General features: G+C 38.2%; 1 protein-coding gene across 1 annotated transcript in view; it reads left to right on the top strand.

Annotated features, from left to right (window-relative positions):
- Positions 1 to 15,284, top strand: part of NHS (NHS actin remodeling regulator) — a 337,315-nt gene that overhangs the window by 288,638 nt on the left and 33,393 nt on the right. The window lies entirely within an intron of this gene.

Genomic DNA, 15,284 nt, shown 5'->3' with positions numbered 1-15,284 from the left:
AAAAATCACCATCTGAAGATGAGCCATGTCATCCTTTCATGCTTCCCCATTCTATAAGGGAGGCTAGGCCTGCCGGGTCATCAGTTACCCGAGTGTCCTCATCACTGCTGGTGATGGCAGCTTTGCCTGGGTGCATGTGGTTCTAACTCAGCCCAAGCCCCCAAGTACCAATGACAGATGAAGCTGAGCCCAGGTTGGAGCACCTACAAACATCACCACCACGAGTGCGCTTTCTACGGCCTCGGCGGGGAGAGGTGAGCGCTGTGTGCCCCCAAGAAGGGCATCACTGAAGTGAGAGACTATGATTTCTATGACCAAATCAGCCCACATGGCTGGACCCCAGCTCCCTTGTCAGTACAGTTTGAGGCCCAAGTCTTAAGAAGTTACAAGTGTGGGTCCAAGTTGAAGTTTTTACTTGAAATTAAGCTTCTGTGTATGGTAATAAACCCTGTGCCCTTCTGGCTTCTACGATACACAAAACAGATACAAAATATTTGGACTGCGGGATGCCAAACATCCAGCTGAGAACAGACTTCATCTAAATGAACATACCCAGATACAACAGTAAGTGATGTTGACCAAGACATAGATATTTTTCCTACCTGTGGCTGCACTGTGGGCTCCATGTCCTTCAGGCTCATCGAGGCTCCTCAGAGCCGTGTCACACTCAACTACGCTGCTGCAGTGTAGCCCAGGGATGAGGAAGGAAGGTGAGAGACTGAGGGCTTTCTAGGTCTTTACATAGAGCAGTTACACATGCTAGTCATTTGTCATAAAAGCCCCTGCTCGACAAAAGTTTTATTAAGCTCAAATCTGCTTGCAAAAGCATTTGCTTTTAATGAGGCATTTCTGCATAAAAATGCTAAAAATATTTTTCCATTCATTATAACGTGTTTTGTGGCTCATTAAGTTGTTTTTTTTTTTCAGGGGGGCGGATGGGAGAGAATAATGTTGAGCATTTACAGAAATGACATAAAAATATCACCATTTGTCATAATCTGCATAATTTTTAATAATGTCTAAATACCAAAGTAAGACTATAGGAAAAAGCCTAAAATAATGAATAAGAATGAGGGTGCTTCATTTACCGAACAAGCATTAATAAGAGGAGGAGTCTAGAGCAAACTTACGTAAACCAGAAAGTGTACCCATCTCAAACGATAATACTTAAAATCGCCCCAATTACTTAGGAATACTGTTTCATTTATTTGATCGAATTTGGGTCACCAAGTTCACTGGAAGATCTTCCATTCAAGTTCTATCCCTCAGACCTGAAGGTGATTCAGAACAGAACACAGTTCTATGCACTGAGCTTACAAGAGCCGTAGACTGCTACCAGAGAAGAGGCTGCAGGTACAGGGACAGGAAATTTGCAACCACATTGCTGGACATTTTCTTAGAGAGCAACAGGAAAAAAGCATTCATAGTGAGATTCTGATACACAATCTTCCACAACTCTGCAAACTGTTATACTGTAGTTTGGTCATTAAGGGTATAGACTGTGAAGTCAAACTGCCTGGATTTGAATATCAGCTCTACCATCTATTAGCTGTGTGACCCTGAACAAGTTAGTCATTTTAGTGTCTCTGGGATAATAGTGATGGTACCTCATAAGTTTGAAACAAAGACTGAATGTGTTATTACATTGTTAATACATGTAAATAGTACCTAATGCATAATAAGCACTTGATATGTATTAGACATCATCATCATTGTTAATAGCCAATCACGTTCATGGTGTATCATTGATATTGTAATAAGATGATGGGTCTAACTAGGTTTCAATCCCAGCTCTACAATTTCTTCAGTTGCATGATTTTGAAAAAGTTTTGAGTCCCAGTTTCTTTATCTGTGAAATGGGAATGATAACTTCAATTTTACAAGGTTGTTAAGATTTAAAAGTGTTATATAAATACAATTAAATCATGTATATATGAAAAAGTCCCTAGTGTAGTGCCTAAAACATACAAATATCTGAATCTATATTCATAAACACTTAAACTCTTACCATCAAATGAAAAAGCCTGTAACATATTCACTAATAAGACTAGAGGAAATATAAGTTATTGTACTCCTTCTAGAGGGCAATTCCCAATATTTATCAAACTAAGTGAAATAAGTCAGACAAATACCACATGATTTCACTTGTATGTGGAATCTAAAAACCAAAACAAATGAGCAAACAGAAGCAGAAAGACCCATAAATACAGAGAACAAACTGATGATTGCCACAGTGGAGGGGAAGAGGAGATGGGCAAAAGGGGTGAAGGGCATTGGGAAGCACAAGCTTCCAGTCATGGAATGAATAAGTCATGGGGATGAAAGGTACATCATAGGGACTATAGTCAATGATGCCGTGATAGCATTGTATGGTGGCAGATGGGAGCTACACTTGTGGAGAGCTCTGCATAATATAGCATAGGTTGGTCATATCACTGTTGTACACCTGAAACCAATGTAACACTATTTCTCAATTATACTTCAATAAAAAATAAATAAAAGGGGCAAAAAGGCCCTTACAAGATGGGGTACCTGGCTGGCTCAGTTGGCAGAGCGTGTGTCTCTCAATCTCGGGGCTGTGGGTTTGAGCCTCACGTTGGATGTAGAGATTACTTAAGAAAATAAAATCTTTTCCCAAAAAAACCCCCTATAAGATATTCATACCCTTTGATCCAGCAATTCTATATCTAGGAATTTATCCTAATGCAAAGATATTTTCACTAGGATGTTCATCAAAGCACCATTTGGAATAGGAAAAATAGTTACAAATATCTTAAATATCCAATAGTAGGTACTTAGTGAATTCTGATATATTCATAGGATAGACTATAGTATCAAAAAGTGTCACTAAAGAATATTCAATGACATGGAAAATATATATTTTATCATCAGGGATTTTTAAGTAGTGTAAAAATTGTGTATGGTATCTATGAGTGTATACATGAGTATATATACATACGTGCATAGGGAAAAAGGCTGGAAGGCTCTATACCTGTGCTTCCCAAACTGTGTGATGGGGTCCTCCGGGGCACTGCAGTGAAATCCGAAGGGTGCACTGGGATATTTTACATTTTCAAGAGGTACAGTGTCCTCTGTTTCTGATGATGGCTCCAAAGTAGCCTCATAGATCTTGCAAGTGGAAAGAGGGGTTGCTTGGTTTCTTGACATGTAATTTAAATCAGAAGTTCCGAGAGGAACACAAAGGAAACTGACCAGCCAACTTAGCTTAAAACCCACTGTCAGCTGAAAATTCAAGGTCTCTCTCACAATTGTAAAGCCCATCTTGGGAATCCTCATCCTTCAAGGGTAGGAAAGGAGATGATCTCAGGCCTAGATGGTTTTCCAGAGGAATTCCAAACCTTCCAAGTCCAGATAATACCATTGCTCTATAAATTATTTCAGAGCATTGAAAATAAAATAGAACTTCCCCATTTCTTTTATGAACATGTTATGAAAATTTGACACCTGAACCTGATAAAGAATGGAAGGGGGGGGAGGGAAATATAGACCAATATCACTCTGGTTATTAATGCAGAAATAATGTTAGCAAATAGAATACCACATTAAGAAATTCATATACCATGACTAAATGGGATTTATTCTATAAATAGAAGGTTGGTTCAATATTAAGAAATATATTAGTATCATATACTAATATATATATTAGTATATGTATTAGTAGATTAGTATTAGTGTATATATATATAGTATTTTATATATATATATATTTATATATATATGTGTGTATATATATGTATACATATATATATGTGTGTGTATATATATATATATATATATATATATATATGGTATCATATACTAATCATATACTATCCAAAGGGGAAAAAAACATATGATTATGTCCATGGATGCCAGAGAGGCCTTAAATAAAATTCAACATGTATTCTTTATAAAAAGACTTGAGAAAATAGGAATTGAGTGGTACTTCATTAACATGATAAAATATACATATCTTAGTCCTAAAGCCAGTCTCTTAATGGGGAAGCACTAGAGGCATTTCCAGTAAAATCAGAAACAAGGCAGAGATGCTCACTAGCTATCTCTGCTACTAATTAATATTATACTAGGGAGATTAATCAATGCAACTGGACAAAATAAATCAATTATAGGCATAAGATTTGATAAGGAAGAAGTAAAGCTATATCTAGTTGCAGATGATATGATACTATAGGATCTTCCTGGTAGAGGATCAATGATAAAAGTAATTCAAACACAGTAAGGTAGCAGGATACAAACACACAAAAATCAATAGCCTTCATTTACACAAATGATAGCCAATTAAAAGACCAACTAGTAGAGAAAACTCCATTTACAGCAATAACAAGGAAGATTAAATACTTAGGAATTAATTTACCAGAATGTGCAAAACCTGTATGAGAGCAACGATAGCATTCTTTTAAAACATAAAATTAGATTTTCTCAAATGGAAGGATGTCCCCTATTCTTGGAAAGAATGATTCAGCATTATAAGTAGGTCAGTTCTAAGTTGATTTATAAATTTAACACAATCTCAATAAAAATACCAATAAGCTTTCTTTTAAATGGAGTTAGACCCATTGATACTAAAGTTCTTATGGAAAAACATACAAGAATATCCAGGAAAACACTGACAAAGGAAACCAATAAGGGGTAAGTAGGTCTACCTGGCATTAAAATATCCTTAAAGCCTTTATAATTACAATAGTGTGGCACTAATATATGAATAGAAAAATATGCTAGTAGAAAAAAACAAAATTATACCACTAGAAAAAAATACAAAGTCCAGAAATCAACCCAAATATATATGAAAATATAATCTATGATAAAGGCAGTATCCCAAAACTGAGGCAAAAGATGGAACAACTGGGTAGCCACTTGGTAAACTTGGTAAAAGACAAAATTTCATTAGAGTTTCTCAACCTTGGCATTATTGACATTTTGAGTCCAATAAGGCGTTGTTGTGGGGGCTGTCCTGTGTGCTGTGCTATGTTTAGCAGCACTCTAGGCCCCTACCCAAGAGATGCCAGGAGCACTCTTCCCCCTAGTTTTGACAACCCAGAATGTCTCTAGACACTGCCAAATGTCCCCTGGGGAGACAGAATTGCCCCTAGTTGAGAATCATGTAATTAGATCCATACTTCACACCAAATACAAGATTAAGCTCCTAATGGATCAGGGACCTAAACATAAAAACTGAAACCACACAAGTACTAGAGGAAAATAGGGGTGAATTATTCTTTAACCTCAGTCTTTAAATCCAACTCAAAATACAGAGGAAGTAAAAGAAAAGATTGATAAATCTGAACAGTAAATATTTTTGTATGCTCAAACACCATAAAGTCAAAACATAAAGCCAAAATTGGGAGAAAATATGTGCAATATATACCATGAAGGACTAATATCACTAAGTAGATAAATACCTCTTTAAAATTGAGGAACTAAGAGGGGTGCCTGGTGGCTCAGTTGTTAGTATCTGCTTTCAGCTCAGGTCATGATCCTGTGGTCCTGGGATCAAGCCCTGCATTAAGCCCAGCATTAAGCCCCACATCGAGCCTCACATCGGGCTCCCTGCTCGGCGGGAAGCCTGCTTCTCCCTCTCCCACTCCCCCCTGCTTGTGTTTCCTCTCTCACTCTCTCTGTCAGATAAATAAATAAAATATTTTTTTAAAAATTGAGGGACAAAGAAAGGAACAAAAACATGGTAGAAAAATGGGGGGAAAGCCTTGAACAGACAATCCAGAAAACATAAAAATGTTGCTTACACTTAAACTGTGCAAATGCACTCATAATTAGAGAAATGCAAACATTTATGTTGAGAAATCACTCATCACCTAATTAGACTGGCAAAAATTAAACAATATGGCAACATAATCTGGTGAAACTGGGGGGAAGCAGGTACTCACAAACACTGCTGGTGAGAATGCAAACTTGGTACGGCCTATCTGGAGGGGAATTTGGCAATATCTAACCAAACGACATAAACCCTTTTCGCCCTAGCAATCCCACTAAACATATACCTCCAGTATTACCAAAAGATTAATCATTGCAGTATTGCTTAAAATCAAAAGATACTGTAAATAACCAAAAGGCTATACATAGATGGATATATTGAAGAATTATTTATCTATGAGTGATATTAGCCCTTCTTCTGTGGCACATGTACCTGTATTGACGGAGTAAACTACAGGACAGCCACACAATGAAGTACCACGCAGCTGTAAGAAAAACGAGGACGATCTTTCTGAACTAATAAGGATTCCAGGACATATTCTTAACTGAAAAAGGCAAAGCCCCAGGTTCCAGCACAGGATGGCAGTATCGGAAAGCCTTGAACTGACCTCCCCCATGGAACACACTGAATTGTACCTATTGACAGAACAGTTCCTCCTCAAGAAGACCTGACGACTGACCGAACAGCTTCTGAGCAACTAAAGATGGAGAGAAGAGCGAGCGAGAGAGAGAGAGAACCAAAGGGAACCCCTACACTCACACTGTGAACAGCAGTGGGGAGGGAGAGTACTGAGGAACTGGGAACAGATCCCTCTGTCCTTGGGCACAGAAAAATAAAAGCCACAGTTTTAAAGAGCAAGTAGTATATAAAAGACACAACCCTAGAACTCTGCTGAGCGGTGAAGGAGCTGTGGGAATGTTCTCCAGGTGAGAGAGACACAGTTTATGTCCCATGTCACCTTAAAAGCCTAGAATGGAGCAGGGTCCAGCCTCCGTAACAGGTGGGTCTGGCCCCCACAGGGAGCTTGCAACCTCAGCAAGCCAAAGGTCCACAAGCCTGCCCAGTCTCAGTTGCACCGAAGCACAGGAAAAAAGAAAAAAAAAAGCCAAGTTTACAAGGGCCAAAAAACTGTAGGAACACTCTATTCCCCTCCACCTTAAAAGCCCATACGGGAACAGGATCCAGATGCTGTAAGTGGTGGGTCTGGATGCCATAACTGGCAGGCCTGGTCATCGCCAGGAGCTTCTGACCTCAGCAAGCCCAGGGTCTGCAAGACCACACCAACCCTGGTCACAATGGGAGACAGAAAAAAAAAGAGCCATTGTTTAAAAGGGCAGAGGAACAGCTGGGATCCTCTCTCCCCCTCCACCCTAAAAACCCAAGCCAGAACACGGTTTGGCTCACAGCTTGCAACCTCAGCTAGCCTAGGATCCACAAGCCCACAACAGCCCACAACTATCCTGTGGTGCTGGGGCACAGAAAATATTTTTGTTTCTAATTGAAAAAAAAAACTTTTATTTTTAAAATCTGTCTTGTTTGGTTTTTATTTTTGTTCTTTGGGGTTTTGTTTTGTTTTTTCTTTTCCCCTTCTTTTTAAAATTTTTTTTATTTTTTCTTCTTTCTATAAAAAGCTACAGTTTAAAAGAGTAACTAACATATACTGCCACAGCTCCAGCCAGCCAGCAAAAGTCACCACACACACACAATCTACAGAAAGGACAACATACACAAGACCACTCCTTCATGTTTAGGAGAAGTAGCCTCTCTGCCTAATCCATAGAAACACCAAAAGTTGAGCAAAACGGGAGGAGAGAGGAATATGCTCCAATAGACAGAAAAAGATAAAAACCTCAGAAAAAGAAATGAAACAGAGATAAACAATACACCTTTTTTTTAAATAAAGATTTTGTTTATTTATTTGAAAGAGCAAGAGAGGGAACATAAGCAGGGGGAGTGGGAGAGGGAGAAGCTGGTTTCCTGCCAAGCAGGGAGTCCAATGCCAGGCTAGATCCCAGGACCCTGGGATCATGACCTGAGCCAAAGGCAGATGCTTAAAAACTAAGCCACCCAGGCGCCCCCCCTTTTTTTAGCAATATGCCTAATAAAGAATTTAAAATAATGATAATAAAGATAGTGGGCTGCAGAAAAAAAGTGGAAGAATTTGGTAAGCCCTTCAATAAAGGTATAGAAAATACTAGAAAGAACCAATCAGAGTTGAAGAATACAACTGAAATAAAAAACACTTAGAGGGAGAGTCAGTAGTAGATTAGAGGATGCAGAAGACTGTACCAGCAGTCTGGAAGACAGCATGATGGAAAGCGCACAAATTGAACAGCAAAAAGAGAAAAGAATTTGTTTAAAAAGATTTGATTTATTTACCTGAGAGACAGAGAGAGAGCATAAGCTGGGGGGAGGAACAGAGGGAGAGGGAGAAGCAGGCTCCCTGCTGAGCAGGGAGCCTTACGTGGGGTTCAGTCCCAGGACCCCAGGATCATGACCTGAGCCATAGGCAGACGCTTAACCAAATAAGCCACCCATGCTCCCCAAGAAAAGAATTTTTTTAATGAGGCTAGATTAAGCAATCTCTTGGATAATATCAAGTGAACAAACATCATGATATAGGGTCTTGAGAGAGAGAGAGAGGTGTAGAAAACTTATTTGAAGAAATAGTAACTAAAAACTTCCCTAACCTAGGGAAGGAAACAGATATCCACTCCCAAGAAGCACAGAATTTTACACATGATGAACCCAAGGAGGTCCATACCATGGCACGCAGTAACTAAAATGTGAAAGTTAAAGAGAGAATTTTAAAAGCAGCAGGAGAGAAAAAAAATGTTAACTACAAGAGAAAACCTATAAGGCTATCAGCTGATTTCTCAGCAGTACTTTGCGGGCCAAAAGGGAGTGCATGATATATTTAAAGTGCTTGAAAGGAAAAAAATTTGCAACCAAGAATACTTTACTGGCAAGGTTATCATTCAGAGTTGAAGGCGAGTTAAAGTCTCCCAAACAAATGAAAGATAAAGGAGTTTATCACAACTAAATGAGTCTCACTAGAAATGTTAAAGGGACTTCTTTAAGTGGAAAAGAAATAGCTATAATTAGACATAAAAAATTATGAGTAGAAAAATGTAAAATATGAAAACATGCATTAAGTGTGGAGAAGGAGTAAAAAGGAAAGAGAAGGGTAAAAGAAAAGCAAGGGGTTTTTTTCCCCGTTTTTTTAGACTGTGTTTGAACTTAAATGACCAAACCTCATGAAAACCACAAACACAAAACCTATAACAGATACACAAAAAATAAAAAGAAAGCCAAACACAACACTGTAGAACCTCATCAAATACAAAGAAAGAGAACAAGAGATGGGGCAACAAAGAACTACAAAAACAACCAGAAAACAAATTTTAAAATGGCAGTAAGTACATACCTATCAATAATTACTTTAAATATAAATGGCTTAAATGCTGCAGTCAAAAGATGTAGTGTGGGCAGAATAGATTTAAAAAGACCCATGTAGACTTCTGGGAAAGATGGTGGAATAGGAGAAGAGGATCCTGGGCTCATCTGTCCCACAGATACCACTAGGGAACACCCACATCAGTGTAAATAAACCAGAACAACTAGAAGACTGACGACATTCTCTCGCAGCTAAATGTAGAGAAGAGGCCACATCAAAGAGGATCAGAAGGACTGAGATGCAGTGGGGAACCAGACAAACTAGCAGGACTGCCCACAGGAGGGAGGGACACCACCAGCACAATGAAGGGAGAGGAGAGGACCCTGCACTAGGCACCTCAGGCATGGGGACTGCACTGCAAATATGAATCCCCATAACATTTGGCTTTGAAGGCCAGAGGTGCCTGGCTTTGCAAGTTTTTGTAATCAATAGGGCTTAACACCTGGAACTTTAAAAATCAGCAGCCTCAGCTCTGCAGGAGCTGGGAAGGTCACAGGGAACTGAGTCCCCACCTTTAAAGAGACAGCATTTAACAAACAGCCCCACTGAGATAAAGCATAGAAGCAATAGTTTGAAAACTTCCCGAGATATACTGAAAGATTTATTTACTAATGTCAAAGCATGTGCTGCAGGGGCAGGGAACTTTGGGAAACTTTTCCAAGAACAAAAATGCTGGTAGGTACCCCTTCCCTCCTGTGCCCCCCAGCCTAGATAAACGGACACCTGGGGGAACCACCAGAGCACAACACTCTCCACTTAGCTTGCTAACAGCTTGTGTCCAGCCCCCATGCTCTTCTGCAGATCTGTCCCCTCCAATCCATCAGGATTTCACAGGAGTTCTCCTGGGCACCTGCAGCTCACCACCCACAGCAGGCTGGCTCAAACACCTGGCCCCTGCGCTCTCCCTACAGACATACCCCTTCCAATATGTCCTTGGCCGGAGCCCATCCAAAGCAGTGCCAAAGCCTGGCTGTGTGCAAGCAGCCCTGACAGGAGACAGGACGACTCCAAAGTGACTCCTGGGGAAAATAACTGCACATACCAATATGACTGCAGCCCCAGCAATGGGCTGGGGGCAGACATGATGTCTGACTGCAGGCCCCACCCATGAATGAAAGCTTCTCAGGGCATAACACAGGGAAAGTGCCTTGCAGTTTGATGCTACCACAGCTCTGGGAAAAGCCTGATCTAACTCACCTTAAGCCCAAGGTGGCCACAGTCTGGCCCACTAACAACATAGTAACCAAACCCTGCCTATAACAGACAAAGAGAGCCATTAGAGACAAATGGACTGAAGGCAAATACAGCACAGCCACAACAGTAGGAGGCATGCAACACATATAGGAGACAGACCTGAAGGGCCAGGTTCTGGTGAACAGGGAATGTTGTGCTGCAGAGCACTACAGGACCTCTTTCTCATAAGGCCACTACTTCCAAGAGGAGGACACATGGCTGATTTTCCTAACATGGAGAAAGAAACACAGAAAGTTAGACAAAATGAGAAGACCCAGGAATATGTCCTGAATGAAAGAAAAGGACAAAAGTGAAGCAAGAGGCAAAACAAAACAGAGATAAGTAATATGCCTGATAGAGTATTTTAAAGTAATTGTCATAAAGATTCTCACTGGACTTGAGAAAGGAGTGGAGGACCTCAGTGAGACCCTCAAAACAGAGATAGAAAACATAAAAAAGAACCAATCATAGATGAAGAACTTAATAACTGAAATTAAAAACACACTACATAGAATAAATGGTAGACTAGAGAAAGCAGAAGAACAGATCAGTGACCTGGAGGACAGAGTAATGGAAAGCAATCGAGCAGAACAGTAGAGAAAAAAAGAATAAAACATGAAAATAGATTAAGGGAACTCAATGACCCCATCAAGCCTAGTAATATTAACATTAGAGGGGTCTCAGAAGGAGAAGAGAGAAAAGGGGGAGAAAATTTGTTTGAAGAAATAATAGCTGAAAACTTCTCAAATCTAGGGAGGAAAATAGAAATCCAGATGCAGGAGGCACAGAGAGCCTGCAACAAAATCAACCCAATTACCAAGACAGTAATTAAAATGGCAAAATGTAGTGACGAAAAGAGAATTTTAAAAGCAGCAAGAGAAAAGAAAACAGTTACATTCAAGGGAAACCCCAAAAGGCTGTCAGCTGATTTTTCAGCAGAAGCTTTGTAGGCCAGTAGGGAGTGACATGGTAGGTTCAAAGTGCTGAAAGAAAAAAACCCTGCAGCCAAAAATACTCTGTCCAGCAAGGCTATAATTCAGACTAAAAGGAGAGATAGTTTCCCAAAGAGACCAAAGTTAAAGGAAACCATGACCACTAAACCAGCACTATAAGAAATGTCAAAGGGGACTCTAGAGTGGAAACAAAAGACCCTAAGAGTAAAATAAATAGGAATCACAAAAGTAGTAAAAATAAGTGTATCTATAAAAATCAGTGAAGGGACTCACAAAATAAAAAGACGTAAAGTATGACACCATTTACCCAAAATGAAGTGGGGAAGAGAGGAAAGAATGGGTTCAAACCTAGGTGATTATCAACTCAATATACAGTGCTATATGCAGAAGGTGTTATATATAAACCTAATGGTAACCACAAATGAAAATCCAGTAATACATAGGTAAAAAATAAAGACAAAGGAATCCAAGAATATTACTAAAGAAATCCAACAAACCATGCGTGAAGACTGCATGAAAGGAGCAGAGAAGAACTACAAAAACAACCATAAAACAAAGTAACAAAATTGCAATAAGCACACACCTGTCAATAATTACTTTGAATGTGAATGGACTAAATGCTCCAATCAAAAGATATAGGGCGACGGAATGGATAAAAAAGCAAGACCATCTATATGCTGCCTACAAGAGACTCGTTTCAGACCTAAAACCATATGTAGATTGAAAGTGAAGTGATGGAAAAGCATTTATCATACAGATGGAAGTGAAAAGAAAGCCAGGGTAGCAATATTAATATCGGACAAAACAGACTTTAAAACAAAGACTGTAACAAGAGACAAAGAAGGACACTATAAATCATAAAGGGAACAATCAACAAGAAGATATTGTAAATATTTAGGCACCCAACAAGGGAGCACCCAAATGCATAAAGCAGCTAATAACAAACATAAAGGAAATAATTGATAGTAATACAATAATAGTAAGGGACTTTAACACCATACTTACATAAATGGATAGGTCATCCAAACAAAATGAACAAGAAAACATGGCTTTGAATGACACCTTGGACCAAATGGATCTAGCAGATATATTCAGAACATTCCATCCTAAAACAGCAGAATACACATTCTTTTAAGTGTACATGGAACCTTCTCCAGAATAGATAACATGTTAGGCCACATAACAAGTGTCAACAAATTCAGAGAGACTGAAGTCATACCATGCATCTTTCCTAACCACAATGCTATGAAACTAGAAACCAACTATAAGAAAAAATCTGAAAAGGACAGAAATACATGAAGGTTAAATAATAGGGCACTAACCAATGACTGGGTCAACCAAAAAGTCAAAGAGGAAATAAAAAAATACATGAAGACAAATGAAAACACAACAGTACAAAATCTTTGGAATGCAGAAAAATCTGTTCTAAGAGGGAAGTGTATAGCAATACAGGCCTACAGAAAGAAGCAAAAAAAAATCTCAAATTAACAACCTAACTTTACATCTAAAGGAGCTAGAAAAAGAACAAACAAAACCCCAAACCAGTAGAAGGAAGGAAATAATAAACATTAGAATGGAAATAAATAAAACAGAAACTAAAAATAATAATAATAATAGTAATCATTGTAACCAGGAGCTGGTTCTTTGAAAAAATCAACAAAATTGATAAACCTTTAGCCAGTCTCATCAAAAAAAAAAAAAAATACAAAGGACTAAAAGAGAGTATTATGAAAAAGTATACACCAACAAATTAGACAACCTAAAAGAAATGGATAAACTCCTAGAAACATATAACCTTCCAAAACTAAATCATGAAGAAATAGAAAATTGAACAGACTGATTACCAGCCATAAAATTGAGTGTGTAATCAAAAAATTCCTAACAAATCAAAGTCCAGCATCAGATGGCTTCACAGGTGAATTCTACCAAACATTTAAAGAAGAGTTAGTACCTATTCTTCTCAAACTATTCCAAAAAAATAGAGGAAAAAAGGAAAGCTTCTAAATTTATTCTATGAGGCCAGTATTACTCTGATACCAAAACCAGATAATGACACTACATAAAAAGAGAACTATGGGCCACTATCTCTGATTAACATAGATGCAAAAATACTTAACAAAATATTAAGAAATGGAATCCAACAATACATTAAAAAATCATTCAGCATCATCAAGTGGGATTTATTCTAGGAATGCATGGATGGCTCACTATTTATAAATCAATCAATATGATATATCTCATCAACAAGAGAAAGGGAAAAAACCTTATGATCATTTCATCCAACATCCAACAAACTACAACATCCATCCATGATAAAAACCTTAACAAAGTTGGTTTAGAGGGAACATACTTCAACATAATAAAGGCCATATATGAAAAACCCACAGCTAGCATCATATGCAATGGGAAAAAACAGAGCTATTCCTCCAAGGTAGGAACAAGATAAGAATGTCCACTCTCACCACTGTTACTCAATATAGTACTGGAAGTCCTAGCCACAGCAATCAGACCACAAAAATAAAAGGCATCCAAATTGGTAAGGAAGAAGTAAAACATGCACTATTTACCGATGACATGATACTATATATGGAAAACCTGAAAGACTCCACCAAAAAACTAGAACTGATGAGTGAATTCGGTAAGGTTTTAGATAGAAAATCAATATACAGAAATCCACTGCATTTCTATACACTGATAATGAAGTAGCAGAAAGAGAAATTAAGAAAACAGTCCCATTTACAAGTGCACCAAAAATAATAAAATCCCCAGGAATAAGCTCAACTAAGGAGGTAAAAGAGCTGTGCTCTGGAAACTATAAAGCATTAATGAAAGACATTGATGATGACACAAATGAAAAGATATTCCATCCCTATGGACTGGAAGAACACACATTGTTAAAACATCTGTACTACCCAAAGCAATCTACAGATTTAATACAAATCCCTATCAATCTACCAAAATCATTTTTTCACAAAACTAGAACAAACAATCCTAAAATTTGTAGGGAACCGTAGAAGACTCTGAATAGTCAAAAGCAATCCTGAAAAAGAACAGAACTGGGTGTGGTGCAAAAATAATGAATACCGTTACGCTGAAAAAATAAAAAAATTAAAAAAAAAAGAACAGAACTGGAGGTATCACAATCGCAGATTTCAAGATATATGATGAAACTATAGGAATCAAAATGGCATGGTACTGGCAAAAAAAGAGACACAAAGATCAACAGAACAGAGAGCCCAGAAATAAACCCACAATTATACAGCCAATTAATCTTCAATGAAAGAGGCAAGAATATGCAATGGGAAAAAGTCTCTTCAACAAATAGTGCTGGGAAACTGGACAGCTACATGTAAAAGAATGAAACCGGACCATTTTCTTAAACCATACACAAAAATAAACTCAAAGGGATTAAGGACCTAAATATGAGACCTGAAACCATAAATATCATAGAAGAGAGGACAGGCAGTAATTTCTCTGACACCAGTTGTAGGAACATTTTTCTAGATTTGTCTCCTGAGGCAAGGGAAACAAAGGAAAAATAAACTATTGGGACTACCTCAAAATAAAAAGCTTCTGCACAGCAAAGGAAACAATCAACAAAACTAAAAGAACCTACTGAAGCTATCTGTAAATGACATATCCAGTAAAGGGCTAGTATCCAAAATATATAAAGAACTTACATAACTCAAAACCAAAAAATAATCCAATTAAAAATGAGCAGAAGACACGAACATTTCTCCAAAGCAGACATATTGGTGGCCAACACAGGAAAAGATATGCAACATCCCTAATCATCAGGAAAATGGAAATAAAAAACCACTATTACCTTATACCTGTCAGAAAGGCTTAAAATAAAAGATAAGAAACGACAAATGTTGGTGAGGATGTGGAGAAAAAGGAACCCTTGTGC

Source organism: Lutra lutra, chromosome X (assembly GCF_902655055.1).
Source record: "Lutra lutra chromosome X, mLutLut1.2, whole genome shotgun sequence".
In the NCBI taxonomy this organism is placed as follows: Eukaryota; Metazoa; Chordata; class Mammalia; order Carnivora; family Mustelidae; genus Lutra; species Lutra lutra.
Note: the sequence above shows the minus strand (reverse complement) of the source record. Positions and strands in the feature narration are given on the sequence as shown.